Source organism: Salvelinus sp. IW2-2015, linkage group LG8 (assembly GCF_002910315.2).
Source record: "Salvelinus sp. IW2-2015 linkage group LG8, ASM291031v2, whole genome shotgun sequence".
NCBI lineage: Eukaryota > Metazoa > Chordata > Actinopteri > Salmoniformes > Salmonidae > Salvelinus > Salvelinus sp. IW2-2015.
The window spans coordinates 10760752-10788192 of NC_036848.1; the positions used below are offsets into that span (position 1 = coordinate 10760752).

At 44.9% G+C, this 27441-nt stretch overlaps 3 pseudogenes; all 3 read right to left on the reverse strand.

Annotated features, from left to right (window-relative positions):
- Nucleotides 1-4742: 4742 nt before the first annotated feature.
- On the reverse strand, nucleotides 4743-7029 carry LOC139028101 (protocadherin beta-15-like; annotated as a pseudogene).
- A 6010-nt stretch (nucleotides 7030-13039) lies between these two features.
- On the reverse strand, nucleotides 13040-15446 carry LOC111967124 (protocadherin gamma-A12-like; annotated as a pseudogene).
- Nucleotides 15447-22318: 6872 nt separating this feature from the next.
- On the reverse strand, nucleotides 22319-24909 carry LOC111967125 (protocadherin beta-15-like; annotated as a pseudogene).
- Nucleotides 24910-27441: the final 2532 nt, after the last annotated feature.

Genomic DNA, 27441 nt, shown 5'->3' on the forward strand with positions numbered 1-27441 from the left:
CCTCAAAATTGTGAAATATCACATTTGGTTAAAACTGAAAAAAGAACTTGTACTGACAGAAAACTGTGTGTTCCTTTGGCAATATATATATATATATCCCCCCTCTCATAATCCCCATATCACTCAGGAGGATATATTCCCCACCCTTGAGGAAGAGACGTGCCATTTCCAGGCCCAGGGAAAAGTGCTCATCTGTGGGGACACAATTGCGCACAAAAGAACAATACCTGATCTAACGAGCACACGAGGGGACAGCTTTATTACAGGCCATACTGTTTCTAACTGTCTTTATCTCCCCCATAGAAACAACAGTGACAGCACCATCAACAAAAACGGAAGGGKTCTGTTGCAGATCTGTCGAAGCTTGGGTCTGTACTTTGTCAATGGTAGGTTAGAGGGGGGACTCTTTGGGGAGATTCAGCTGCTGCTCACCTCTTGGCCACAGCACAGTAGACTATATGATTACAGACACTGACCCTCCTCTCAGAGCTCATTCACCATCAAGCCGCTAACACCTCTGTCTGATCACAGCCACATTACCTTGTTCCTCAAAAGAACAGACATGGAAACAACCACACATTCACAGCCCAGTAAGCTGCACAACATCAGCAGTTCATACAGATGGGGCCAAAACAGCACAGAAGAATACCAGAAAGCAACCAGTAACCAAAAAATCCAACCACTCTTAGATAACTTTCTGGATACCACATTCACTCACAGTAAAGAAGGCATCAATCTAGCAGTAAAAAACATCAACTATATATTCAGGCAAACAGGAAAAGAAGCACAACTGAAATTGATAAGAAACAAACCAAAAAAGACTACAGATGACAACTTGTTTGATGCAGATTGTAAAATAAGTTTAAAAAAACAAAAGCACAGAGACTCAAATAATGGTGAATTACGCCTTCATTACTGTGACTTTAAAACTCTTTAAACGTACACTCAGAACCAAAAAAGCACAATWCAACAGCAAGCAGCTGACACTAATTGAGGAGTCCATAAACAAAAACAACTTCTGGCAAAATGTGAAAAACCACAAAGAATTTAAACTAGAGGAATTAGCGATACAAAAGGTTGACATATGGACAACCCATTTTACAACACTCCACAACACCGTTAAAAATTTATGCAAAAGCAGAACAATTTCAAATTCATGCACTTTGTGACATCGGCTGATGTCAAAAGGGCTTTATAAATAAATGTGATTGAATTTGATTGATGAGAAGTTGAACGGATTAGAATATGGGGCGGCAGGTAGCCTAGTGGTTAGAGGGATGGGCCAGTAACCAAAAGGTTGCTTGCTCGAATCCTCGAGCTTACAAGGTAAAAATCTGTCGTTCTGCCTCTTGTCATTTATAGTTTTTTGAATAAAAAATAAMAATTWGCATTTACAATGATGGCCTACCTGGGAACATTGGGTTACACTGTTCCCAGGTAGGCCATCATTGTAAATGCAAATTATTATTTTTTATTCGAAAAAGCTATAAATGACAATCAAAATCCATTAGACTCCCCAAGTACTGACCAGGAGCTCTATAAGAAACTTCAGGCCCTCAAATTTGATCCTGAGTGTAGGTTATTTCCCTGACATCTGGAATCAAGGACTCATAACCCCAATCTTTAATTGACCCTAACAATTCCAGAGGCATGTGTGTGAACAGTAACCTGGTAAAGGTTTTCTGTAGTATTAGAAATTAAAGAGTTCTAAACTTAATTAATAAGCACAATGTCTTGAGTAAAAGCCAAATTGGTTTCATACCAAAACATCGCACGACCGATCATATTTACACCCTGATAGATAAACATGTCCACCAAAATAATACCAAAATGTATGCTTGCTTTATCGACTTCCAAAAATAATTTGATTATATTTGGCATACAGGACTGTTCTACAAAGTTATTGAAAGTGGTGTAGGGGGTAAAACAAATGACATAATTAAATCAATGTGTACAGGCAATATGTGCAGCATCAAAATTGGCAAGAAAATAAGAGAATTCTTTAACCAGGGGTGGGGCCTTCGACAGGGTTGCAATCGGAGCCCTGCACTCCTCAATATTTACATCAATGAATTGGCTACTATTCCAGAAAAATCCTCAGTCCCTGGTGTTAGTCTCCACAATTCAGAGGTTAAATGCCTGCTCTTCGCAGATGACCTATGCCTGCTGTCACGCACAGCACATGGACTACAGCAGAGCCTGGACCTGCTAGAGCAATACTGCCAGACCTGGGCCCTGACAGTAAAACCCCAAAAAMACAAAAATAAAGATTTTCCAGAGAAGATGCAGATCTCAGAGAATTAGACCCAAGTTCTCAAATGGTAGGTACCAAATACAATGCCTTCAGAAGGTATTCATACCCCTTGACTTTTTCCACATTTTGTTAGGTTACAGACTTATTCTAAAATGTATTAAATTGTTTTTTCCCCTCATCAATCTACACACGATACCCCATAATGACAAAGCAAAAACAGGTTAAGAAATTTTAGCAAATTCATAAAATAAAAAAGACTGAAATCTCACATTTACATAAATATTCAGACCCTTTACTCAGTACTTTGTTGAAGCTTCTTTGGCAGCAATTACAGCCTCTAGTCTTCTTGGGTATGGCACTACAAGCGTGGCACACCTATATTTGGGGAGCCCCAGTCTGAGGTCCTGAGCACTCTGGAGCAGGTTTTCATCAAGGATCTCTCTGTACTTTGCTCCGTTCAGCTTTGCCTCGATCCTGACTAGTCTCCCAGTCCCTGTCACTGAAAAACATCCCCACAGCATGATGCTGCCACCACCATACTTCACCGTAGGGATGGTGCCAGGTTTCCTACAGACAGGTTTCCTACAGTTTGGCATTCAAGCCAAAGAGTTCAATCTTGGTTTCATCAGACCAGAGAATCTTGTTTCTCATGGTCTGAGTGTCTTTATGTGCCTTTTGGCAAACTCCAAGTGGGCTGTCATGTGCCTTTTACTGAGGAGTGGCTTCCGTCTGGCCACACTACCATAAAGGCCTGATTGGTAGAGTGCTGCAGAGATGGTTGTCCTTCTGGAAGGTTTCCCATCTCCACAGAGGAACTCCAGAGCTCTGTCAGAGTGACCATCGGGTTCTTGGTCACCTCCCTGACCAAGGCCCCTTACAGGTGTGTGCCTTTCCAAATCATGTCCAATCAATTGAATTTACCACAGGGGGGACGCCAGTCATCTTAAGGATGATCAATGGGAACAGGATGCACCTGAGCTCAATTTCGTGTCTCATAGCATAGTGTATGAATACTTATGTAAATAAGGTATCTGTTTTTTATTTTTAATACATTTGCAAAAATGTCTAAAAACCTGTTTTCACTCTGTCATTATGGGGTATTGTGTGTAGATTGTTGAGGCTTGTTTTTTGTTTCATCCATTTTAGACTAAGGCTGTAACTTAACAAAATGTGGAAAAAGTCAAGGGGTCTGAATACTTTCCCACCATTAAAAAACAAATTAAAATACCAATAAAAATGTGGCTAAAATTAATTGTATGTGTTATTGAACAAATTGAACTTGATGACGGCGAGGTGAAGGGTCCACTTACAAAACAAGATTTCATCCAATGGGACAAAGACCTRGTTGAAACCCTGCATGCAGAGTTCTGTAAGATTCTCCTACATGTCCAGWGGAAAACTACAAACAATGCATGCAGGGCAGAATTAGGCCAATATCCACTAATAATAAAGGCTACAAAAAGAGCAAATATGTGTTGGAAACATCTAAAATACAGTGACCCCCTCTCATATCATTACCAAGCCCTGCAATGCCTCAGGACCAGAACATCCAATCAATCAGAATAAACCAAATTACAACACAGTCAAAACAAAACTATATTGCTTATTGGGAAACACAAGCACAAACACAAAGCAACCGTGCAGTGCTATCTGGCCCTAAATCGACAGTACACCGTGGCTAAATATTTGACCATGGTTACTGATCAAAACCTTAGAAAAACCTTGACAAAGTACAGGCTCAGTGAGCACAGCCTTGCCATTGAGAAGGGTAGACACAAGAAAACCTGGCTCCCTGTAGAGGAAAGGCTGTGCAACCACTGCACAACTGCAGAACCTGAGACGGAGCTGCATTTCCTGACAAAATGTAAAAAATATAAAACAATTAGAGAGTGTCATTTCACCAAATTTGAAACCCTTATTCAAGGTTTCAAAGACCTCTCTGATGAGAATAGGCTACCAGTCCTGTTGGGGGAGGACGCAGAGAGCTGTGGGTTGGCAGAGCACTACATTACTGCCTGKCATAAGATGAGTGKCAGTGTCTGACAGACCAACCAACCTGCACATGTCCTCTATGCCATTGTTATTGTTATTGTTCAATGTATGGTTATTTTGACCCTTGATCATTGTTGTTACTATTGTCCCGTTGACAATATTGATTATTATTATTTKAATTATGTTAATATTGTACATCTCCAAAGTATACTTTGGCAATATTTACATTGTTACGTCAAACCAATAAAGTAAACTGAATTGAGAGAGAGACAACACTAGGTTTACTCCTCACAAATCTGAATCAATAACATAAAAATAATTAAAATTGACTTGTGAGACACTGACGAGACACATTAGATGTGGACTATGTTGGACAAACAGCACGGATGTCTGAGGCTATTGACTCACTTTTCATCCTTTTAATGATCAATTAGTAATTGACCCACGCTATGTGCTTTGCAATAGCTGATATTTAGTGAAGTTCGTCATCAGAAGTTCATTCCCCAAGGCTCACCTTGAGACTAGCTGTGCTTGTACGTCTGACTGTGTCTTTTTGATAGGCCTTGCTCTTTTCCTCAACGTGTCTGTGTCTATGGAATACCCAAAACGTAAGTCCCCCTTCCACGAGCCAGTGGTCAGGAAATAGTTGAAACTGTCATCTTTCAGGAGAGTTCCACACCGGCTGAAGTCTGTGTAGCTCGGAGGGTCGTAGGCCTGTGGGGAAAACAGGGAGGCTGGACACGAAGTACATGAACCCGCGTCTACACATCTTGAAGTACACGACTGCACTGATCATAAGGAGTAGGAGAGAAGACACAGTCACCAGGGCGATTAGCAAATAAAGCGTGAAGTTATAGCTCGCCTGTGAGTCATGATCCGTGAATTCAAAGAGCTTGTTCAAAACAGAGAGGAACTCCGGCCCATTGTCCCTTGCCATGATCACATGGGTTTGTTTAGGCTAGTCCTGCTCTTCAAAACAGCCTCACAGTCCTGATTTCTCCACTGTGCAGGCCAATAGTGAAGGGGTTGGGCTGCGACGCTTAGGAGAGCCACACGTTATGGCCGGAGTCGGCATCCACGGCAACCACTTTGGTAACCAGGTAACCTTTAGGTGCCTCCAGCGGCACCAGGTCCTCTGCGATGAAGCCAGATGATTGGACAGGATACAGAACAACGGGTATGTTGTCATTATGGTCACCGATGAACACCCTCACAGTGCAGGTACTGGAGAGAGAAGGGGTACCATCGTCTTGAGCTGTGACTTCCACCTTATAGTGACTGGCCTGCTTGTAATCAAAGGGGCGCGAAGTAAGGAGCTCTCCGGTCTGCATTAATGGAGAGGGAAAAGGATGTTTCTGGGTTCATGCCCTATGATGAAGAGTATAGTATTTTAGCATTGGATCCCGTGTTTAGATCCTCAACTCTCATCCTTATCACTAATGTGCCTCTGCGTTGGTTTTCCCAAACTTTAGCGGTGTACTCGCTCTGAGTAAAAGGATGGGGATTGTCATTCACCTCGTCCACTGTGATGGATATTCATTTTCTACTGGATAGTGAGGGAGAATCAGAGTCACCGTCTGTCACCGMGATGTTATAGTGTGGGTTCATCTCTCTGTCCAATATACCCTCAGTCACCAACAAAGTATTTCTTAACCTCTGATATCAATTTAAAAAGGAATACTGTCTGAGATGGCAGACTTGACCCGACCGCCATTTCCGGTGTCCAGGTCATGCATGTTTAGCAAAGCAACCATGGTACCGGGTTGAGAATCCTCGGAGGCAGATGTCACAGCTATCACAAGCTCACTGTCATTCACATCAATCACTTCAATTATGAGTTTACCGAGTGACGCCTGACCTCCGCCATATTTAGCTTGGACATCTAGCTCACGCGCGCTCGCCTCCTCATAGTCCACTTGACCCACTACCCTCACCTCACCGCGGGGACATTGTCATTGGTATCCAGAACATGGATGTGAATAGACGCGGTGCCTGACCTGGCAGAATTACCCCGTCAACACCACTGATGGTCAGAGTTTATTCTGCCTGGGTCTCCCGGTCCAATGCTTTTTTCAGAACCAGTTCTGGGTATGGTATTTCATTAATTGGGGTGTTAATTTTTAGGGCAAAATGATTAGTGTGGCTCAGTTTATTACCACGCACTGAGTTGGTGCCCAAATCAGGGTCATGCACACTCTCTAGAGGGAAGCGTCTCCCCAGCACCGTCCACTCGACCAGGTCAAGATCAATTTCCCCAGTAGCAAAAGCAGGGCTGTTGTCCTTCATATCCTGAATATCTAAAACAAGACTGTACACTTTGAGAGGATCATTCAGCAGCAGCTGATACTGTAGAATGCATACATCCTCTTGTACGCACAAACCCCTCTCTATCTATTTGCTCGCTGACCAACAGAGAGCTGGACCCAGAGTCCAGAGTCACAGAGCTGCCGAGTGCCCTCCGCCACGATGCGGGCTCGATGTGCTCCAAGCTCAGGCAATTTCTTCCTCAGATCTTGAGCCACATTCCCAATGACCGAGCAGCGATCTATCTCCTCTGGTACGGAGTAGCGCACCTCTCCAAGCAACGAGACAAAGAGAAAGTTATATAAAAACTTCCGGCGCCGACAGAGATGGCCGCCTCGCTTCGCGTTCCTAGCAAACTATGCAGTATTTWGTTTTTTTACGTGATATTTCTTACATTGGTACCCCAGGTAATCTTAGGTTTAATTACATACAGTCGGGAGGAACTATTGGATATAAGAGCAACGTCAACTCACCATCATTACGACCAGGAATACGACTTTCCCGAAGCGGATCCTCTGTTTTGCCAACCACCCAGAACAATGGATCGGATCCCAGCCGGCGACCCAAAACAACGACGCCGTAAAAGAGGCAGACGAAGCGGTCTTCTCCGGAGACGGGCACATCGCTCACCACTCCCGAGCATACTACTCGCTAATGTCCAGTCTCTTGACAACAAGGTAGATGGAATCCGAGCAAGGGTAGCATTCCAGAGAGACATAAGAGACTGTAACGTTCTTTGCTTCACGGAAACATGGCTCACTCGAAACACGCTATCGGAGTCGGTACAGCCAGCTGGTTTCTTCACGCATCGCGCCGACAGAAACAAGCATCTTTCTGGTAAGAAGGGCAGGTAGTGTATGCCTTATGATTAACGAGACGTGGTGTGATCATAACAACATACAGGAACTCAAGTCCTTCTGTTCACCAGATTTAGAATTCCTCACAATCAAATGTCGACCGCATTATCTACCAAGAGAATTCTCTTCGATTATAATCACAGCCGCATATATTACCCCCCAAGCAGACACGTCGATGGCCCTGAACYAACTTCATTTGACTCTATGTAAACTGGAAACCACATATCCTGAGGSTGCATTAATTGTAGCTGGGGATTTTAACAAGGCCAATCTGAAAACAAGACTCCCTAAATACTATCAGCATATCGATTGCGCAACCAGGGCTGGTAAAACCCTGGATCATTGTTATTCTAACTTCCGCGACGCATARAAGGCCCTCCCCCGCACTCCATTTGGAAAAGCTGACCACGACTCCATTTTGTTGCTTCCAGCCTATAGACAGAAACTAAAACAGGAAGCTCCCACGCTCAGGTCTGTTCAACGCTGGTCCGACCAATCTGATTTCATGCTTCAAGATTGCTTCGATCACGTGGACTGGGATATGTTCCGCATTGCGTCAAACAACAACATTGACGAATACGCTGATTCGGTGAGCGAGTTTATGAGCAAGTGCATCGGCAATGTCGTACCCACAGCAACTATTAAAACATTCCCAAACCAGAAACKGTGGATTGATGGCAGCATTCGCGCAAAACTGAAAGCACGAACCACTGCTTTTAATCAGGGCAAGGTGACAGGAAACTTGACCGAATACAAACAGTGTAGCTATTCCCTCCGCAAGGCAATCAAACCAGCTAAGCGTCAGTATAGAGACAAAGTAGAGTCGCAATTCAACGGCTCAGACACAAGAGGTATGTGGCAGGGTCTACAGTCAATCACGGATTACAAAAAGAAAACCAGCCCCMTCGCGGACCAGGATGTCCTGCTCCCAGATAGACTTAASAACTTCTTTGCCCGCTTTGAGGACAATACAGTGCCACTGACACGGCCCGCTACCAAAACCTGCGGACTCTCCTTCACTGCAGCCGASGTGAGTAAAACATTTAAACGTGTTAACCCTCGCAAGGCTGCAGGCCCAGACGGCATCCCCAGCCGCGTCCTCAGAGCAAGCGCAGACCAGCTGGCTGGTGTGTTTACGGACATATTCAATCAATCCTTATCCCAGTCTGCTGTTCCCACTATGGCTTCAAAAGGGCCACCATGTTCCTGTTCCCAAAAAAGCTAAGGTAACTGAACTAAATGACTACCGCCCTGTAGCACTCACTTCCGTCATCATGAAGTGCTTTGAGAGACTAGTCAAGGACCATATCACCTCCACCCTACCTGACACCCTAGACCCACTCCAATTTGCTTACCACCCCAATAGGTCACAGACGACGCAATCGCAACCACACTACCCAACCCATCTGGACAAGAGGAATACCTTTGTGAGAATGCTGTTCATCGACTACAGCTCAGCATTAACACCATAGTACCCTCCAAACTCGTCATCAAGCTCGAGACCCTGGGTCTCGACCACGCCCTGTGCAAACTGGGTACTGGACTTCTGACGGGCCGCCCCCAGGTGGTGAGGGGGTAAAAACATCTCCACTCCGCTGATCCTCAACACTGGGGCCCCACAAGAGTGCGTTCTGAGCCCTCTCCTGTACTCCCTGTTCACCCACGACTGCGTGGCTATGCACGCCTCCAACTTCAATCATCAAGTTTGCAGATGACACTACAGTGGTAGGCTTGATTACCAACAACGACGAGACGGCTACAGGGAGGAGGTGAGGGCCCTCGGAGAGTGGTGTCAGGAAAATAACCTCACACTAACGTCAACAGAAACAAAAGGAGATGATCGTGGACTTCAGGAAACAGCAAAGGAGCACCCCCTATCCACATCGATGGGACAGTAGTGGAGAGGGTAGTAAGTTTTAAGTTCCTCGGCGTACACATCACAGACAAACTGAATTGGTCCACCCACACAGACAGCGTGGTGAAGAAGGCGCAGCAGCGCCTCTTCAAACCTCAGGAGGCTGAAGAAAATTTGGCTTTTCATCAAAAGCACTCAAACTTTTACAGATGCACAATCGAGAGCATCCTGTCAGGATGTATCACTGCCTGGTACGGCAACTGCTCCGCCCACAACCGTAAGGCTCTCCAGAGGTAGTGAGGTCTGCACAACGCATCACCGGGGGCAAACTACCTGCCCTCCAGGAAACCTACCCACCCGATGTCACAGGAATGCCATAAAGATCACAAGGACAACAACCACCCGAGCCACTGGCTGTTCACCCCACTATCATCCAAAAGGCGAGGTCAGTACAGGTGCATCAAAGCAGGGACCGAGAGACTGAAAAACAGCTTCTATCTCAAGGCCATCAGACTGTTAAACAGCCACCACTAACATTGAGTGGCTGCTGCAACATACTGATTAAACTCCAGCCACTTTAACAATGTAAAAATGTATGATTTTTTTTTATCACTAGCCACTTTAAACAATGCCACTTCATAGAATGTTTACATACCTACATTACTCATCTCATATGTATATACTGTACTCTATACCATCTACTGCATCTTGCCATCTTCATGTAATACATATATCACTAGCCACTTTAAACAATGCCACTTTTATATGTTTACATACCCTATGTCACGTTCTGACCTTAGTTTTTTTTGTTATGTCTTTGTTTTAGTATGGTCAGGGCGTGAGTTGGGTGGGTTGTCTATGTTCGTTTTTCTATGTTGTTTTTACGTTTGGCCTGGTATGGTTCTCAATCAGAGCAGGTGTCGTTAGTTGTCTCTGATTGAGAATCATACTTAGGTAGCCTTTTCCACCTGTGTTTCGTGGGTGATTATTTTCTGTTCTGTGTTTGTATTTTCACCGTTCAGGACTGTTTTGTTTCGTTCTCGTGTTTTGTTGTTTTTGTTCGAGTATTCGTTTTCATTAAAAGAGATAATGAATACTTACCACGCTGCACCTTGGTCCTCCTCTCTTTCTCCCAACGACGAACGTTAAACCCTACATTACTCATCTCATATGTATATACTGTACTCGATACCATCTACTGCATCTTGCCTATGCCGTTCTGTACCATCACTCATTCATATATTTTTATGTACATATTCTTAATTTCTTTACACTTGTGTGTATAAGGTAGTTGTTGTGAAATTGTTAGGTTAGATTACTCGTTGGTTATTACTGCATTGTCGGAACTAGAAGCACAAGCATTTCACTAGACTTGCATTAACATCTGCTAACCATGTGTATGTGACAAAAAAATTTGATTTGATATTCACCCAAAACTGCATCCCGTAACTCCATTATAACATTGTTGTTCTATGTATGTCCTTTGTTGACATTTAAAAAATTAAGTATATATATAAATATATATTTATATATACTTATTTTTTTTATATATATACAGTACCAGTCAAGGTTTGACACACCTACTCATTCAAGGGTTTTTCTTTCTTTTTTACTATTTTCTACATTGGAGAATAATAGTGAAGAATCAAAACTGTGAAATAACACATCCGGAATCATGTAGTAACCAAAGAATTTTAAAAAAATCTAAATATATTTTAGATTGAGATTTCTTCGAAGTAGCCACCCTTTGCCTTGATGACAGCCTTGCAAACTCATGGCATTCTCTTAACCAGTTTCACCTGGAATGCTTTTCCAACAGTCCTGAAGGAGTTCCCACATATGCTGAGCACTTTGTTGGCTGCTTTTCCTTCACGCTGCGGTCCAACTCATCCCAAACCATCTCAATTGGTTTGAGGTCGGGTGAATGTGAAGGCCAGGTCATCTGATGCAGCACTCCATCACCCTCCTTCTTGGTCAAATAGCCCTTACACAGCCTGAAGGTGTGTTGGGTCACTGTCCTGTTGAGAAACAAATGATAGTGCCACTATGCGCAAACCAGAGGGGATGGCGTATCGCTGCGAAATGCTGTGGTAGCTATGCTGGTTAAGTGTGCCTTGAATTCTAAATAAATCACTGAGTGTCACCAGCAAAGCACCCCCGAACCATCACACCACCTCCATGCTTCACGATGGGAACCACACATGTGGAGATCATCCGTTCACCTACTCTGCGTCTCACAAAGACACGGAGGTTMGAACCAAAAACCTCAAATTTGGACTCATCAGACCAAAGAGTAGATTTCCACCTGTCAAATGTCCGTTGCTCGTGGCCTAAGCAAGTCTCTTCTTATTATTTAGTGTCCTTTAGTAGTGGTTTCTTTGCAGCAATTCAATCATGAAGGCCTGATTCACGCAGTCTCCTCTGAACAGTTGATGTTGAGATGTGTCCATTACTTGAACTCAGTGAAGCATTTATTTGGGCTGCAATTTCTGAGGCTGGTAACTCTAATAAACTTATCCTCTGCAGCAGAGGTAACTGACTTCCTTTCCTGTGGCGGTCCTCATGAGAGCCAGTTTCATCATAGCACTTGATGGTTTTTGTGACTGAACTTGAAGAAACTTTCAAAGTTCTTGAATTTTTCCAGATTGACTGACATTCATGTCTTAAAGTAATGATGGACTGTTGTTTGTCTTTGCTAATTTCAGTGGTTCTTGCCATAATATGGACTTGATTTTTTACCAAATAGGGCTATCTTCTGTGTACCACCCCTATCTTGTAACAACACAACTGATTGGCTCAAACACATTAAGAACAAAATAAATAACATAAATTAACTTTTTACAAGGCACACTTGTTCARTAAAATGCATTCCAGGTGACTACCTCATGAAGCTGGTTGAGAGAATGCCAAGAGTGTGCAAAGATGTCATCAAGGCAAATGTTGGCTACTTTGAAGAATCTAAAATATATTTTGATTTGTTTAACACTTTTTTTGGTTACTACATGATTCCATATGTGTTATTTCATAAGACATCCTCATGATCTTTGGAGTCCCGGCTTTCGGTGTGAATCAACATATTCCGTGTTTATTTAATTTATGCTTCACAACGCTAACCGGAATGAAGGTAGCAGCAACCTTGAAATCAGGTCATAGGCTCGGCCTGCTCTCATACATTCGTATTCCTAAATATGGTAGTAAGTCACACAAAATAATTGAAGGCAAAGATCAATAGCTAAGATATTCAGCTTTCCGCAGACATCCTGCTTTTGCAGATAGGGGRTACTGTTCTCATACCAGTCTGAATTGAATAAAACAAATCCAATATGGTCCCCAAATGTGGGGACTTTATATTTAATAGGTTTTAAGAATAAAGGTTGTCAAGAAGTGGTTGGAAAAGTCTATAACGTTACTTCAACATCAGACATGTTCACATAAATATTAGCAAYACAACTGTACACATTAACTAGTGCAGTACAGCTAAACCATTTCTAAACATCTGTTAGCACGTGATGCAACATATACAAATCATTACAAGGAACAAAGAAAAATAATGATTATGTCGTGTCTCACATGTATAAGGGGTGTTCAGTGACATGGAAAGTGGAAGCCAACTGCAGTAAGGAGGCACACACTATCAAAACAGGCTTCTCATCTCATCCTTCTGTCTAAATTGCTCCACACTTCCAAAAACYTTCTCACCTGCCATCTGCCATCTGTTCTACATTGTGATTACAAATGTAGGCCTAAGTACCTAGAATAGACATCAAACGCTTAACACTATTGAATAGAGAAGCCTACCTCTGGGGACCCCTGGGAGTCATCATATGCTTCAGCAAAGACTGTTGGAGTTGRTCTCAGAGTCTGGTCCAAGGGCATCGTGTTGTCATTGGAAGATCTGATGAACTTGAAGTCACTTGTGCGCGAGCCCGTCGTCAGGTATGTGTCATAAATTGTATGTGCTGCGGAGAGTTCCTGCGCCATCCACCTCTGCGTAGTTGGAGGGAGATACGCGCTGGGATGGCGACCGCTCCGTCAAACAACAGTCTGGGCTTTCTCCTGCGGCAAAACCTCACGGCCAGGATGACAATAATGAAGGTGAGGAAAAATGTGGAGACGGACACCAGCGCGGATATCAGATAAGAGGTGAGTTTGGAATTGTTCTCATCATAAAGACATCTTTCAGTTCTGGCACTTCAGCCAAGTTATCAGAAATCCCAAATACATGCTACAGGTGGCAGAGAGAGAGGGCTGTCCGTTATCTTTCACTGTGACACAATGAGGTTCTGTTTCATGCTGTCAGATTCAGAAATGTTACCGCTGTGTCCTGATCTCTCCACTGTGGAGACCAATAGTGAAAAGTCCCGGATCAGTGGATTTGACTATATGATAGGACAGCCAGGCGTTCTGCCCGGAGTCCGCGTCTACCGCTATCACCTTGGAAACCAGAGAGCCTCCGTGCGCAGCTATTGGTACCAGCTCGGTCATGAAGGGATTTTCCCTCCGAGGCGGGGTATAGTATCTGAGGAGAGTTGTCATTCTACATCCGTATGAACACAGCTGACGTTGACGTGCTGCTGAGCGGAGGAGAACCGTTGTCTCTGGCCACCACGTGGACTTTAAAACTCCTGAATTGCTCGTAATCAAATGACCTCACACCGTGGATCACCCCCGTGTCTCCGTTAACGGATAAAAACGAGGACACCGGGACACCGTTCACTTCACCGGGAAAGAGAGAATAAATCACTGTGCCGTTCTGTCTCCAGTCTGGGTCCCGTGCAGTAACGGAACATAAGGAAGAGCCAGGTTTGTTATTTTCAGTCACGTGGGCGCTATAGGACTGTTCCTCAAACACAGGTGGGTTGTCGTTGACGTCAGCTACAGATAACTGAACACTTTTAGAGGAGGACAGAGGTGGAGAACCCTCGTCGGTGGCAGTGATTGTAATGTTGTAATCAGARACTAGTTCACGGTCCAGTTCYCRCGTGGTCACCAGAGAATAGTAGTTTTTGATGGATGGCACCAGCTTAAAAGGAASYTTTTGCTGAATGGAGCAGCGGACCTGRCGGTTATTCTCAGAGTCTCTATCCTGCACGTTAATGATGCCCACCTCTGTACCAGGAGACGCGTTCTCAGGTATGGGGCTTTTCAGAGATTTTAGATATATCACAGGGYCGTTGTCATTYACATCTGTGATGTCTATTATGACTTTAGAATATGATGCTAACCCTAAACCATCCTTTGCTTTGATTCGCAATTCAAATGATGAAACTTCTTCAAAATCTATAGTGCCAATAACTCTTATGTCTCCTGTTTTACGGTCGATAGAAAATATTTTCTTAACGTCTTCTAAAACATGACCGAAGTCATACGTCACTTCCCTATTCATTCCTTCATCTGCATCCGTAGCACTCACTTTAACCACTACAGTACGTAACGGAGAGTTTTCAGGCAGACTGGCTTTATAGACGGCCTGGCTAAACACTGGGGCGTTATCGTTAGCATCCAGTACAGTGACGTGTATGACTACAGTACCTGATCTGTGTGGAGAGCCTCCGTCCATCGCTGTAAGCAATAATTTAAGATCCTGCTTTTGTTCTCGATCAAGCTCCTTCTCTAGAACAAGCTCCACATTATTAGTATCTACTATCAAAACGAAATTGTCATTCCTTTTAAGTGTGTATCTTTGAACTGAGTTCTGTCCTATATCCGCGTCATGAGCCTCCTCCAATGAGAATCGAGTGCCTTTAGCTGCGGATTCCCATATTTCCATATCGATCATCTCCTCGTTAAATTGCGGGGAGTTGTCATTTATATCTTGAACATGAAGACTGATACTGTGCAGCTCCAAAGGATTCTCCAATACAAGTTCCTGTTTTAAAACACACAAAGCCTTCTTGCCACAAAGCCCCTCTCTGTCAATTCTCTCAGCAACAATCAAATCCCCGGTACTCAGATTAATGTCACAATACCGTTTTTGGTTTCCTTCGGTATCAATTCGGGCCTTACGAGCMGACAGTCCYCTCGCCTCCAGCCCGAGATCTTTGGCTATATTTCCAATAACAGATCTGTGTTTCATCTCCTCCAGAAAAGAATATCTCACGTCTCCATAGGCGGAGTGCAGCGGTAGAAGAAAGAAAACAAAGCCGCAGACCAGGCCTGTCACTGTGAATATTTTGTGCTCCATCCTTAGATAAGAACGGTGGAGAAAATAGGCTGCAGTTATGTGCGTCACTATATGCAAATATCTAAAATGAAGATATAGTTTTCAATCGAATATAATTTCAATCAAGCCGAGAAAACACTAACAAACGGCCGGTCCCCACGGTTTTCTGCAGCGCAGTGAACAACCCAGAGCTTTGTATTCGTTAACATGAGGTGGGTYGAGAGGTGAACGTACATCCTTGGTCAGCTGGTGAACAGCGACACTTTGAGTGCCGTTCATAAATMACATGTTTTAAATGACAACACACTGACTAGCCCATTATCTATTTGATAAAATACAAAGCACACTATCGGGCCAAGCTCATGAAATAGACATAGAAAACGACAACCACCAAGACAGCCAGAATAAACGAGGATGAAGACAGTCCGCACATAACAGAACACAACACCTGGACAGCTATACCTGTAAAAGAGGAAATCTCACTTTTCTTCTCATTCTCCATTTACATTTCAGCCGATAAAGACAATATGTTTGTCCAGGGGCGCAACTTTCCCTGGGGATGGGGGACATTTCCCCCCATATTCTGCAATTGCATCTTTGTTCCCCCCAGTTTTATCATTGGAATGTGATACAAAAATTGGCAACGGTGTACTTTAGGACCATGCGGATGACTTAGAGCAGTAGGGTAGGCTGRTTGGAGTGTTCATCCCAACTGGATAAAATATGTAAACACTTTCGAACAGTAATGATGGAATGTAGTTTCTCTTTGCTCATTTGAGCTGTTCTTGCCATAATATGGACTTGGTCTTTTACCAAATAAGGCTATCTTCTGTATACATCCCCTACCTTGTCACAACACAACTGATTGGCTCAAATGCATTAAGAAGGAAAGTCATTGCACAAATGAACTTTTAACAGGGKACACCTGTTAATTGGAATAAATTCCAGGTGACTACCTCATGAAGCTGAGAGAAAGCCAAGAGAATGCCAAGAGTGTACAAAGAGGTCCAAGGTTGCCACGGTTATTTCTCTGCTGACTTAGTGGGCGTTGGAGTGAYCCATGGTCATTTTGGAGAGGAGAGGAGCTAGATTCATATAAGGGGTTCATGGCTCTGTTCAAGTGCATCTTCAATCCTCCCCCGGAGGGCAGAGAGGTGGGMGAGCGCTTACTTCAATTACGGCAGGGGGACCAGACGACTGCCGAGTACATGCTCTCCTTCCAGACAGTAGCAGCATCCAGTGGATGGAATGAGCCAGCACTTCCTACGCTATTCAGAAAGAGATCTGCGCCAGGAGGTCCAGACGGAACTGGCCTATCGAGACGACAATCTCTACTTGGACGCACTCATTGCAATGGCCATCCGTCTGGATAACCTAATTCGGGAGAGTCGGTACTCCCATCGCTTCTCTCCCTCCCTCAGTGAACACTCTGGATCACAGCCTGAACCCATGGAGGTAGTGGTCACACGACTTTCCCTCATGTACTGTGTCTACAGCATTAGTGGAACTTTATTGACCAGACCATTGCCTCCTCTCTTAACATCATCACATACATCCTCTCCTTTCCCTGTTCAAGCCCTCGATAGTCGGCCATTAGGACAGGTTTCTTKTTCTTGGCCAAGAAGGATGAAMGGTTACGTCCATGTATAGATTACTGAGGACTCAATTAAATCACCAAAAAGTACCGTTACCCTCTCCCGTTGGTGCCGGCAGCCGTAGAACAGCCCTGCGGGGCCCTGTTCTTTACCAAACTGGACACGTGGAGTACATACAATCGCATCTGGGAGGGGGATGAATGAAAGACTGTGTTTAGCATGATGTCTGGTCACTACGAGTACTTGGTAATGCTTTTGGTTTAGCCAATGCTCTGTCAGTGTTCCAGGCATTCGTTAACGAGGTGTTCAGGGACATGGATTCCCTACTCGGACYCCAGGTGGTTGTGTATATCGATGACATCATGGTCTACTCGGCTACCCTGGAGGATCACATKACTCACATTTGAGCATTCCTGGAACATCTCCTGGCTGAGAAGTGCCAATTTCATCAGAAAGCTGTCTCCTCCATAGGCWACCAAATCAGCCCGCAGGGAGTGAGGATGGACTACAAGAAGGTAGATGCGGTCAGGTCATGGCCAGTCCCAACCACCATAGAAGGGTTACAATGGTTTTTGGGMTTTGCCAACTTCTACCGCCATTTCATCAGGAACTTCCACTCTGTCGTCGCCCCTCTCACCTCTCTCCTCAAGGCTGGTCCCCGTAGGTTGGTGTGGAGCCCAGCAGCCGACAGGGCCTTCCGTCTACTCAAGGGACGTTTCACCTCTGCCCCATTGCTCAAAACTCAGTTCCCACAATCTCCTTTGTGGTGGAGGTAGACGCTTCAGAGGTAGGCGTGGGGGCAGTTCTGTRTCAACGACAGTGTAATCCACATAAATTGTGTCCGTGTGCATATTACTCTAAGAGACTGTCCCCTGCAGAGAGGAATTACGARGTGGGTGATCGAGAGCTCCTGGCAGTGAAGTTGGCATTAGAGGAGTGGAGACACTGGCTGGAGGGCGCCAAGGAACCATTAGTCATCCTCACCAACCATCGGAACCTGGAGTACATACGGACAGCGAGGAGGCTGAACCTGCGTCAAGCAAGGTGGGCCCTTTTCTTCACAAGGTTCGACTTCACGCTGACCTATCGCCCAGGTTAAAAAAAACACCAAGGCTGATGCCCTGTCCCATCTCTACGATTCGGGAGAGTGTCCTGTCCAGAATGCACCTATAATCCCATCCTCCCGAGTCTTCGCTGGAGATAGAGCCTGCATCAACTAACTGTCCTCCCYAGCGCATCTACGTTCCCACGGGGATAAGGGATCGGCTGCTGACCTTGGCACACAGCTGTCGGCGCTGGACATCCAGGTATTTCTCGCACTACCCAATCCATCTCTGGGAAGTATTGGCTCACATTGGTGCAGAACYTCACTCTTTACGTCAAGTCCTATTCCGATTGTGCCCAAAACAAATCCCCTCGTAACGCTCCAGCAGGAAAACTCCGTCCCKTTCCCGTGCCTGAGRGTCCCTGGTCCCATCTATCCATTGACTTTGTTACTGATCTCCTTTCTGATGGTTTCACCACCATTTTGGTGGTTGTAGATAGATTTTCAAAATCCTGTCATTTTAATCCCTCTTTCTGGTCTCCCTACTGCTCTCCAGGTTGCTGAGGCACTATTCCAGCAGGTCTTCCGGKATTGTGGCCTTTCAGAGGACATCGACTCTAACCGTGGCCCCCAATCCACATCACGGGTATGGAGGGCCTTTATGGAGAAGCTCGGGGTCACGGTCAGCCTCACTTCCGGGAATAGGCCTCAATCCAACAGGTAGGTGGAGAGGATGAACCAGGAGCTGGGGAGATTCCTAAAGAGTCCCTGTCAGGACCAGCAGGGACAGTGGGCTCGCTTCCTTCCATGGGCGGAGTACGCCCAGAACTCGCTACGTCACTCCTCCACTGGGTTGACCCCCTTCCAGTGTGTTCTGGGTTTTCAGCCGGCCCTGGCTCCAAATTCAACGGCTCAGACACGAGAGGTATGTGGCAMGGTCTACAGTCAATCACGGACTACAAAAGAAAACCAGCCCCATCGCGGACCACGATGCCTTGCTCCCAGACAGACTAAACAACTTTTTTGCTCGCTTTGAGGACAATACAGTGCCACTGACACGGCCCTCTACCAAAACCTGCGGGCTCTCCTTCACTGTAGCCAACGTGAGTAAAACATTTAAARGTGTTAACCCTCGCAAGGCTGCAGGCCCAGACGGCATCCCCYGCCGCGTCCTCAGAGCATGCGCAGACCAGCTGGCTGGTGTGTTTARGGACACATTCAATCAATCCTTATCCCAGTCTGCTGTTCCCACATGCTTCAAAAGGGCCACCATTGTTCCTGTTCCCAAAAAAGCTAAGGTAACTGAACTAAATGACTACCGCCCTGTAGCACTCACTTCCGTCATCATGAAGTGCTTTGAGAGACTAGTCAAGGACCATATCACCTCCACCCTACCTGACACCCAAGACCCACTCCAATTTGCTTACCACCCCAATAGGTCCACAGACGACGCAATCGACATCACACTGCCCTAACCCATCTGGACAAGAGGAATACCTATGTAAGAATGCTGTTCATTGATTACAGCCCGGCATTTAACACCATAGTACCCTCCAAACTCGTCATCAAGCTCGAGACCCTCGGTCTCGACCCCACCCTATGCAACATGGTCCTGGACTTCCTGACGGGCGCCCCCAGGTGSTGAGGGTAGGTAACAACATCTCCACCCCCGCTGATCCTCAACACTGGGTCCCCACAAGGGTGCGTTCTCAGCCCTCTCCTGTACTCCCTGTTCACCCACGACTGCGTGGCCATGCACAGACAACAACGAGACGGCCTACAGGGAGAAGGTGAGGGCCCTCGGAGTGTGATGTCAGGAAAATAACCTCACACTCAATGTCAACAAAACAAAGGAGATGATCGTGGACTTCAGGAAACAGCAGAGGGAGCAGTCCCCTATCTACATTGACGGGACAGTAGTGGAGAGGGTGGAAAGTTTTAAGTTCCTCGGCGTACACATCACGGACAAACTGAAATGGTCCACCCACACAGATAGCGTGGTGAAGAAGGCGCAGCAGCGCCTCTTCAACCTCAGGAGGCTGAAGAAATTAGTCTTGTCATCAAAAGCACTCACAGACTTTTACAYATGCACAATCGAGAGCATCCTGTTGGGCTGTATCACCGCCTGGTACGGCAGCTGCTCCACCCATAACCGTAAGGATTTCCAGAGGGTAGTGAGGTCTGCACAACGCATCACCGGGTGCAAACTATCTGCCCTCCAGGACACCTACACCACCCGATGTCACAGGAAGGCCAAAAAGATCATCAAGGACATCAACCACCCGAGCCACTGCCTGTTCACCCCGCTATCATCCAGAAGGCGAGGTCAGTATAGGGGACCGAGAGACTGAAAAACAGCTTCTATCTCAAGGCCATCAGACTGTTAAACAGCCATCACTAACATTGAGTGGCTGCTGCCAACATACTAACTCAACTCTATCCACTTTAATAATGGAATAATTGATGTAATCAATTTATCACTAGCCACTTTATATAATGCTTGCATAACCTACATTATTCATCTCATATGTATATACTGTACTTTATACCATCTACTGCATCTTGCCTATGCCGTTCGGGCATCACTCATTCATATATTTTTATGTACATATTCGGGGGGGGGGATGTCATGTCTACTACACCCGCTCCTTCCCACCGGCATTTGACGTCGCCGGGATACTAACCACCGGTCCTGGGATCCATCGTTACGCACACTTGGCATCAATCATTATGCACACGTGCACGTCACCATCAGGCACACCTGGACTCTATTACCTCACTTATTACCTCTATATCAGGCACTCCCTTAGGTCCTTTCCTCAGTCAGTATTGTTTGTCTTTCATGTCTATACSCTACTCTTGTTTGTTATATTGTTCGATGTTCCATTTATTATTAAACTCACCACCTGCACTTGCTTTCCGACTCCCAGCGTATACGTTACAGCCCGTGTTAGGCTACAAACTATCCAAATTATCCACACATAATTTCAACCGCCGTAGTCCTATAGCATTCCAAAATATGAAATCCCTAACACACACAATATGCTCCATCCAAACTCAAATATGACATTAAAAATYCATTTCAAAGCCACAGACAAGGCCTGTAATTTAGAATCATTTGTGCACCATTCTGGCATACAAATCGACAAAAACACCCAATAATTATATAGATTAGCATAAGAAAACGGTATTCCACAAAAACATGATAAACTCTCTACCTACAAAATGTACGTGCAATCCAACCATCCACACTCGTTTCTGCAGTGAAATGGCACCAAAGCTTTCTGAATGAAATCACCAGGGGTGGAGTACTGTATATTACCTTCCTCTGCTGGTGAACAGCGACATTTTGTGCATCCCTACGAAACTATTKTTTGATAGTGTGCTAAACACATTTTAATCAAAGTTGCTGGTAGACTGTATGCTTGCTTGATCAAACATTGGAAACAGGTATGCCACCCAGCATAAGCGAAAAACCAACTAAAAACCATGGAAAAATAAAACAACACATTTAAAAAAATAAATAATCGTAAACTCTGCACAGGCTAGGCCTACACTTATGTGAAAAATAAAAAAATGCATTACAAAATAGGTAGATCTAGAGTCTAAAATATATATTTTTCTAAAATGCACATGGAAGTTGCACTGTCATTTTGTAATCTGGAACTCATCAGTACAATCCACAAAAACAGTGAGTAYAACTGACAACAGGAAAGTAATAGCCTCGTGACAAACAAGTACTCGGAAGAAGCCCTAACGCCTTTACAACAGAAACCGAACACACCAGCACCACAGACAGCGACATCCGCTACTGCTCAAAGAAAAGCGCCCTACTTTTCTCATCATAGTATAGTCCAACAGAGCTTTGTCTATTTTTCTCTTTTGCAATGCCATCCAAGTAGGCCAACAAACTGATTCCAAATACAACCAGCGTATCATATGTTTTGTAACATAAAKATTTTGCAGTAGGCTAATCGTAAAAAAAATGAATAGGTTAATTTATCAATCCTACAAAATGTTTTGAACCACAATTCATATAATCTGCAAAATGTCGGCATTGAAATGAAGGTGCTGAATTGATAACATAATAGATTGCACCATAATGTTTGGAGCTACGTTTAGTTGTTTAAACAGTGGCAGAGAAAACAGACGTTATGATAGAACCGTGGGAATAGTATTTTTTATCCTGAACAAAATTACTTTGTAAAAAAACTACCTGCAGTTGTAAAACACCTGCCACAGAGCCTCTAGAGTTATAACGCATGTCTGTTAAAATAAAGGCCTACCTCTGGGGATCCCTCGGAATCGCGAAAGTCTTCAGCAAATTCAGTTGTAGTTTTTCTCAGTGTCTGGTCCAAGGGCATCGTGTTGTCATTGTAAGATGTAACAAACTTGAAGTCACTTGTGCGCGATCCCGTRGTRAGGTATGCGTCATAATTGTAWGTGCTGCGGAGAGTTCCKGCGCCATCCKCCTCTGCGTAGTTGGGAGGGAGATACGCGCTGGGGATGGCYACCGCTCCYTCAAACAACAGTCTGGGCTTTCTCCTYCGGCAAAACCTCACGGCCAGGATGACAATAATGAAGGTGAGGAAAAAGGTGGAGACGGACACCAGCGCGATGATCAGATAAGAGGTGAGTTTGGAATTGTTTTTTCATAAGAGACATCTTTCAGTTCTGGCACTTCAGCCAAGTTATCAGAAATCACCAATACATGCTACAGGTGGCAGAGAGAGAGGGCTGTCGCGTTATCTTTTCACTGACACAATGAGGTTCTGTTTCATGCTGTCAGATTCAGAAATGTCCCGCTGTGTCCTGATCTCTCCGCTGTGGAGACAATAGTGAAAAGTCCCGGATCAGTGGATTTGACCACATGAATAGGACAGCCAGGCGTTCTGCCCGGAGTCCGCGGTCCACCGCAATCACCTTGGAAACCAAAGAGCCCCCGTGCGCAGCTTTGGGTACCAGCTCCGTCATGAAGGAGTTTTCCCTCCGGGGGGGGTATAGTAATCTGAGGAGAGTTGTCATTCACATCCGTTATGAACACACTGACCGTGACGTTGCTGCTGAGCGGAGGAGAACCGTTGTCTCTGGCCACCAAGTGGACTTTAAAACTCCTGAATTGCTCGTAATCAAACGACCTCACAGCGTGGATCACCCCCGTGTCTCCGTTAACGGATAAAAACAGAGGACACGGGAACCGTTCACCTCACCAGGTAAGAGAGAATAAATAACTGTACGTTCTGTCTCCAGTCTGGGTCTCGTGCAGTAACGGAACACACGGAAGAACCAGGTTTGTTATTTTCAGTCACGTGGGCTTTATAGGACTGTTCCTCAAACACAGGTGGGTTGTCGTTGACGTCAGCTACAGATAACMGAACACTTTTAGAGGAGGACWGAGGTGGAGAGCCRTCGTCGGTGGCAGTGATTGTAATGTTGTAATCAGACACTAGTTCCCGGTCCAGTTCGCCRGTGGTCACCAGAGAATAGTAGTTTTTGATGGATGGCACCAGCTTAAAAGGAACGTTTTGCTGAATGGAGCAGCGGACCTGTCGGTTATTCTCAGAGTCTCTATCCTGCACGTTAATGATGCCCACCTCMGTYCCAGGWGACGCGTTCTCAGGTATGGAGTGAYTCAGAGATTTTAGATATAGCTCAGGGGCATTGTCATTTATGTCTGTAATATCTATAATAACTTTACTGTCCGACGAAAGACCAAAGCCATCTTTCCCTTCAATAAAAAGTTCAAATTGTGTTTCTTCTTCATAATCTATTTCTCCTGTCACTCTAATTTCTCCTGTATTCTGGTCCATAGTAAATACATTCCTTGCTGTTTCAGATACTCGACTAAATTCATACGTCACTTCCCCATTCACCCCCTCATCTGCATCCGTAGCAGTCACTGTAACCACTACAGTATCTAAAGGAGAGTTTTCAGGCAGACTGGCTTTATAGACGGCCTGGCTAAACACTGGGGCGTTATCGTTAGCATCCAGTACAGTGACGTGTATGACTACAGTACCTGATCTCTGCGGAGTGCCTCCGTCTACAGCTGTCATCAASAGTTTCAACTCCTGCTGCTCCTCGCGGTCTAAATCTTTGTCCAGAACTAACTCACCGTATTTAATACCAGCATTATTCGTTTGCAAACCCAAAACAAAATTATTATTCCTTTGTAGTACGTAGTTTTGCACTGCGTTTTGTCCAATATCTGCGTCGTGAGCTGCGTTTACACGATAGCGAGCTCCTTTCACAGCGGATTCTCTGATTTCTACCTTAATTAAATCCTTGGGAAATATGGGTGAATTATCGTTTATATCTTGGATATGAAGTGATATATGATGCAACTCAAGTGGACTCTCTAGGACCAATTCGAATTTTAGTATGCATAAAACCTTTTCTCCACAAAGCCCCTCTCTGTCAATCCTCTCCGCAACAATCAGATCTCCGGTACTCAGATTAATGTCACAATAACGTTTTCGGTTTCCTTCAGTATCAACYCGGGCCCTACGAGCGGACAGTCTGCTCGCCTCCAGCCCGAGATCCTTGGCTATATTTCCAATCACAGATCCTCGTTTCATCTCCTCCGGAAAAGAATAGCTCACGTCTCCATAGGCGGAGTGCAGCGGTGGAAGAAAGAAAGCAAAGCAGAAGACCAGGCCTGACATTGAGAATCCTTTGTTCAGCATCCTTAGACTTCCAACAACATCCATATATATAGTTAACCAGATCGATGTAAGGAGAAAGTATTCCACAAAAWGATCAACATTCACTAGAATCTCAAAACAAAATATGTGCGCAGTCTGACCGTTTACCTCTACTGTTTTCTGCAGTGAAATGACACCAGAGCTTTGTTAATGACAACACCAATGGGTGGAGAGCTGTATCTATTCTACCTCCGCTGGTGAACAGCGACACTATGAGCACCCTTCAGAAATTACACGCTGACATTGGGCTAAGAACATTTTTTTTTAAAAGTCGCAGATAGACATTATTCATGATCAAACATTGGAGGCATACATGATATATCCCCCAGCATTGGAGATAACCTAATAAGCACAGTCAGTAGCTCAACTTAGTTTTAGAAGTTAGAAGCCGACATAACCTGTCGGGTGTCTGGGGGGTCCTCCCCCAGAATTGTTTTTGGCAACTAAAGCAAATTTTCTGCATTTCTACACAATCTAATATGACCCACGGCCCTTCTAGCCATCTCTATTTAGAACAACAAAAAGTAATCAAAAATGCCCACAGTCATCAAGATATAGGTAAGAGAGAATTATTTAAATGTTAAGTGATTGATAAAACTGAACTAGATCAAATGTAATTCAATAATCAATATTGTGCTGCACGTTTAACCAATAGTCTAACAAATGAACAACTCTTTAAAAATGTACAAAGACTTAACTTCTTTATTAAGACATCTTCATATCACATTTCAGCCCAAGCCTCCTCCATGCCCAATCCTCACCATTCTAGTCAATAACTAAATTCTCTCCCCAACACAATTTTCTTCACAGATTTTTTTGTTAATTTCCAAGGGAAAGTTTGGAAACAAGTTAAAAAAATATATATTATATATATTTATACACTGCTCAAAAAAATAAAGGGAACACTTAAACAACACAATGTAACTCCAAGTCAATCACACTTCTGTGAAATCAAACTGTCCACTTAGGAAGCAACACTGTATGACAATAAATTTCACATGCTGTTGTGCAAATGGAATAGACAACAGGTGGAAATTATAGGCAATTAGCAAGACACCCCCAATAAAGGAGTGGTTCTGCAGGTGGTGACCACAGACCACTCTCAGTTCCTATGCTTCCTGGCTGATGTTTGTTCACTTTTGAATGCTGGCGGTGCTTCACTCTCAGTGGTAGCATGAGACGGAGTCTACAACCCACACAAGTGGCTCAGGTAGTGCAGCTCATCCAGGATGGCACATCAATGCGAGCTGTGGCAAGAAGGTTTGCTGTGTCTGTCAGCGTAGTGTCCAGAGCATGGAAGCGCTACCAGGAGACAGGCCAGTACATCAGGAGACGTGGAGGAGGCCGTAGGAGGTCAACAACCCAGCAGCAGGACCGCTACCTCCGCCTTTGTGCAGAGGAAGCACTGCCAGAGCCCTGCAAAATGACCTCCAGCAGCCACAAATGTGCATGTGTCTGCTCAAACGGTCAGAAACAGACTCCATGAGGTGGTATGAGGGCCCGACGTCCACAGTGGGGGTTGTGCTTACAGCCCAACAACGTGCAGGACGTTTGGCATTTTCCAGAGAACACCAAGATTGGCAAATTCGCCACTGGCGCCCTGTGCTCTTCACAGATGAAAGCAGGTTCACACTGAGCACATGTGACAGACGTGACAGTCTGGAGACGCCGTGGAGAACGTTCTGCTGCCTGCAACATCTCCAGCATGACCGGTTTGGCGGTGGGTCAGTCATGGTGTGGGGTGGCATTTCTTTGGGGGCCGCACAGCCCTCCATGGGCTCGCCAGAGGTAGCCTGACTGCCATTAGGTACCGAGATGAGATCCTCAGACCCCTTGTGAGACCATATGCTGGTGCGGTTGGCCCTGGGTTCCTCCTAATGCAAAACAATGCTAGACCTCATGTGGCTGGAGTGTGTCAGCAGTTCCTGCAAGAGGAAGGCATTGATGCTATGGACTGGCCCGCCCGTTCCCCAGACCTGAATCCAATTGAGCACATCTGGGACATCATGTCTCGCTCCATCCACCAACGCCACGTTGCACCACAGACTGTCCAGGAGTTGGCGGATGCTTAGTCCAGGTCGGGAGGAGATCCCCAGGAGACCATCCGCCACCTCATCAGGAGCATGCCCAGGCATTGTAGGGAGGTCATACAGGCACGTGGGGCCACACACACTACTGAGCCTCATTTTGACTTGTTTTAAGGACATTACATCAAAGTTGGATCAGCCTGTAGTGTGGTTTTCCACTTTAATTGTTGTGTATGACTCCAAATCCAGACCTCCATGGGTTGAAAATTTGATTTCCATTGATAATTTGTGTGATTTTGTGTCAGCACATTCAACTATGTAAAGAAAAAAGTATTTAATAAGAATAGTTCATTCATTCAGATCTAGGATGTGTTATTTTAGTGTTCCCTTAATTTTTTTGAGCAGTGTATATTATATAACACATCCACCTACACATATACTGTACATTAACACACAGAAACAACACATCCTCCATATAATTCATCTCATAGCCCAATAGTACTGTAGAGTTCATTTTACTTGCAACCAATATAGCTGGGTAGCCCCGTCCTGCCCCTAGTGGTCCACCACCCTGCAGCCGCCAACCCAACACACCCCACTCAGGTTTAGGATCTTAGTGAAAAATTCATTATTGGTTTCAGGTGT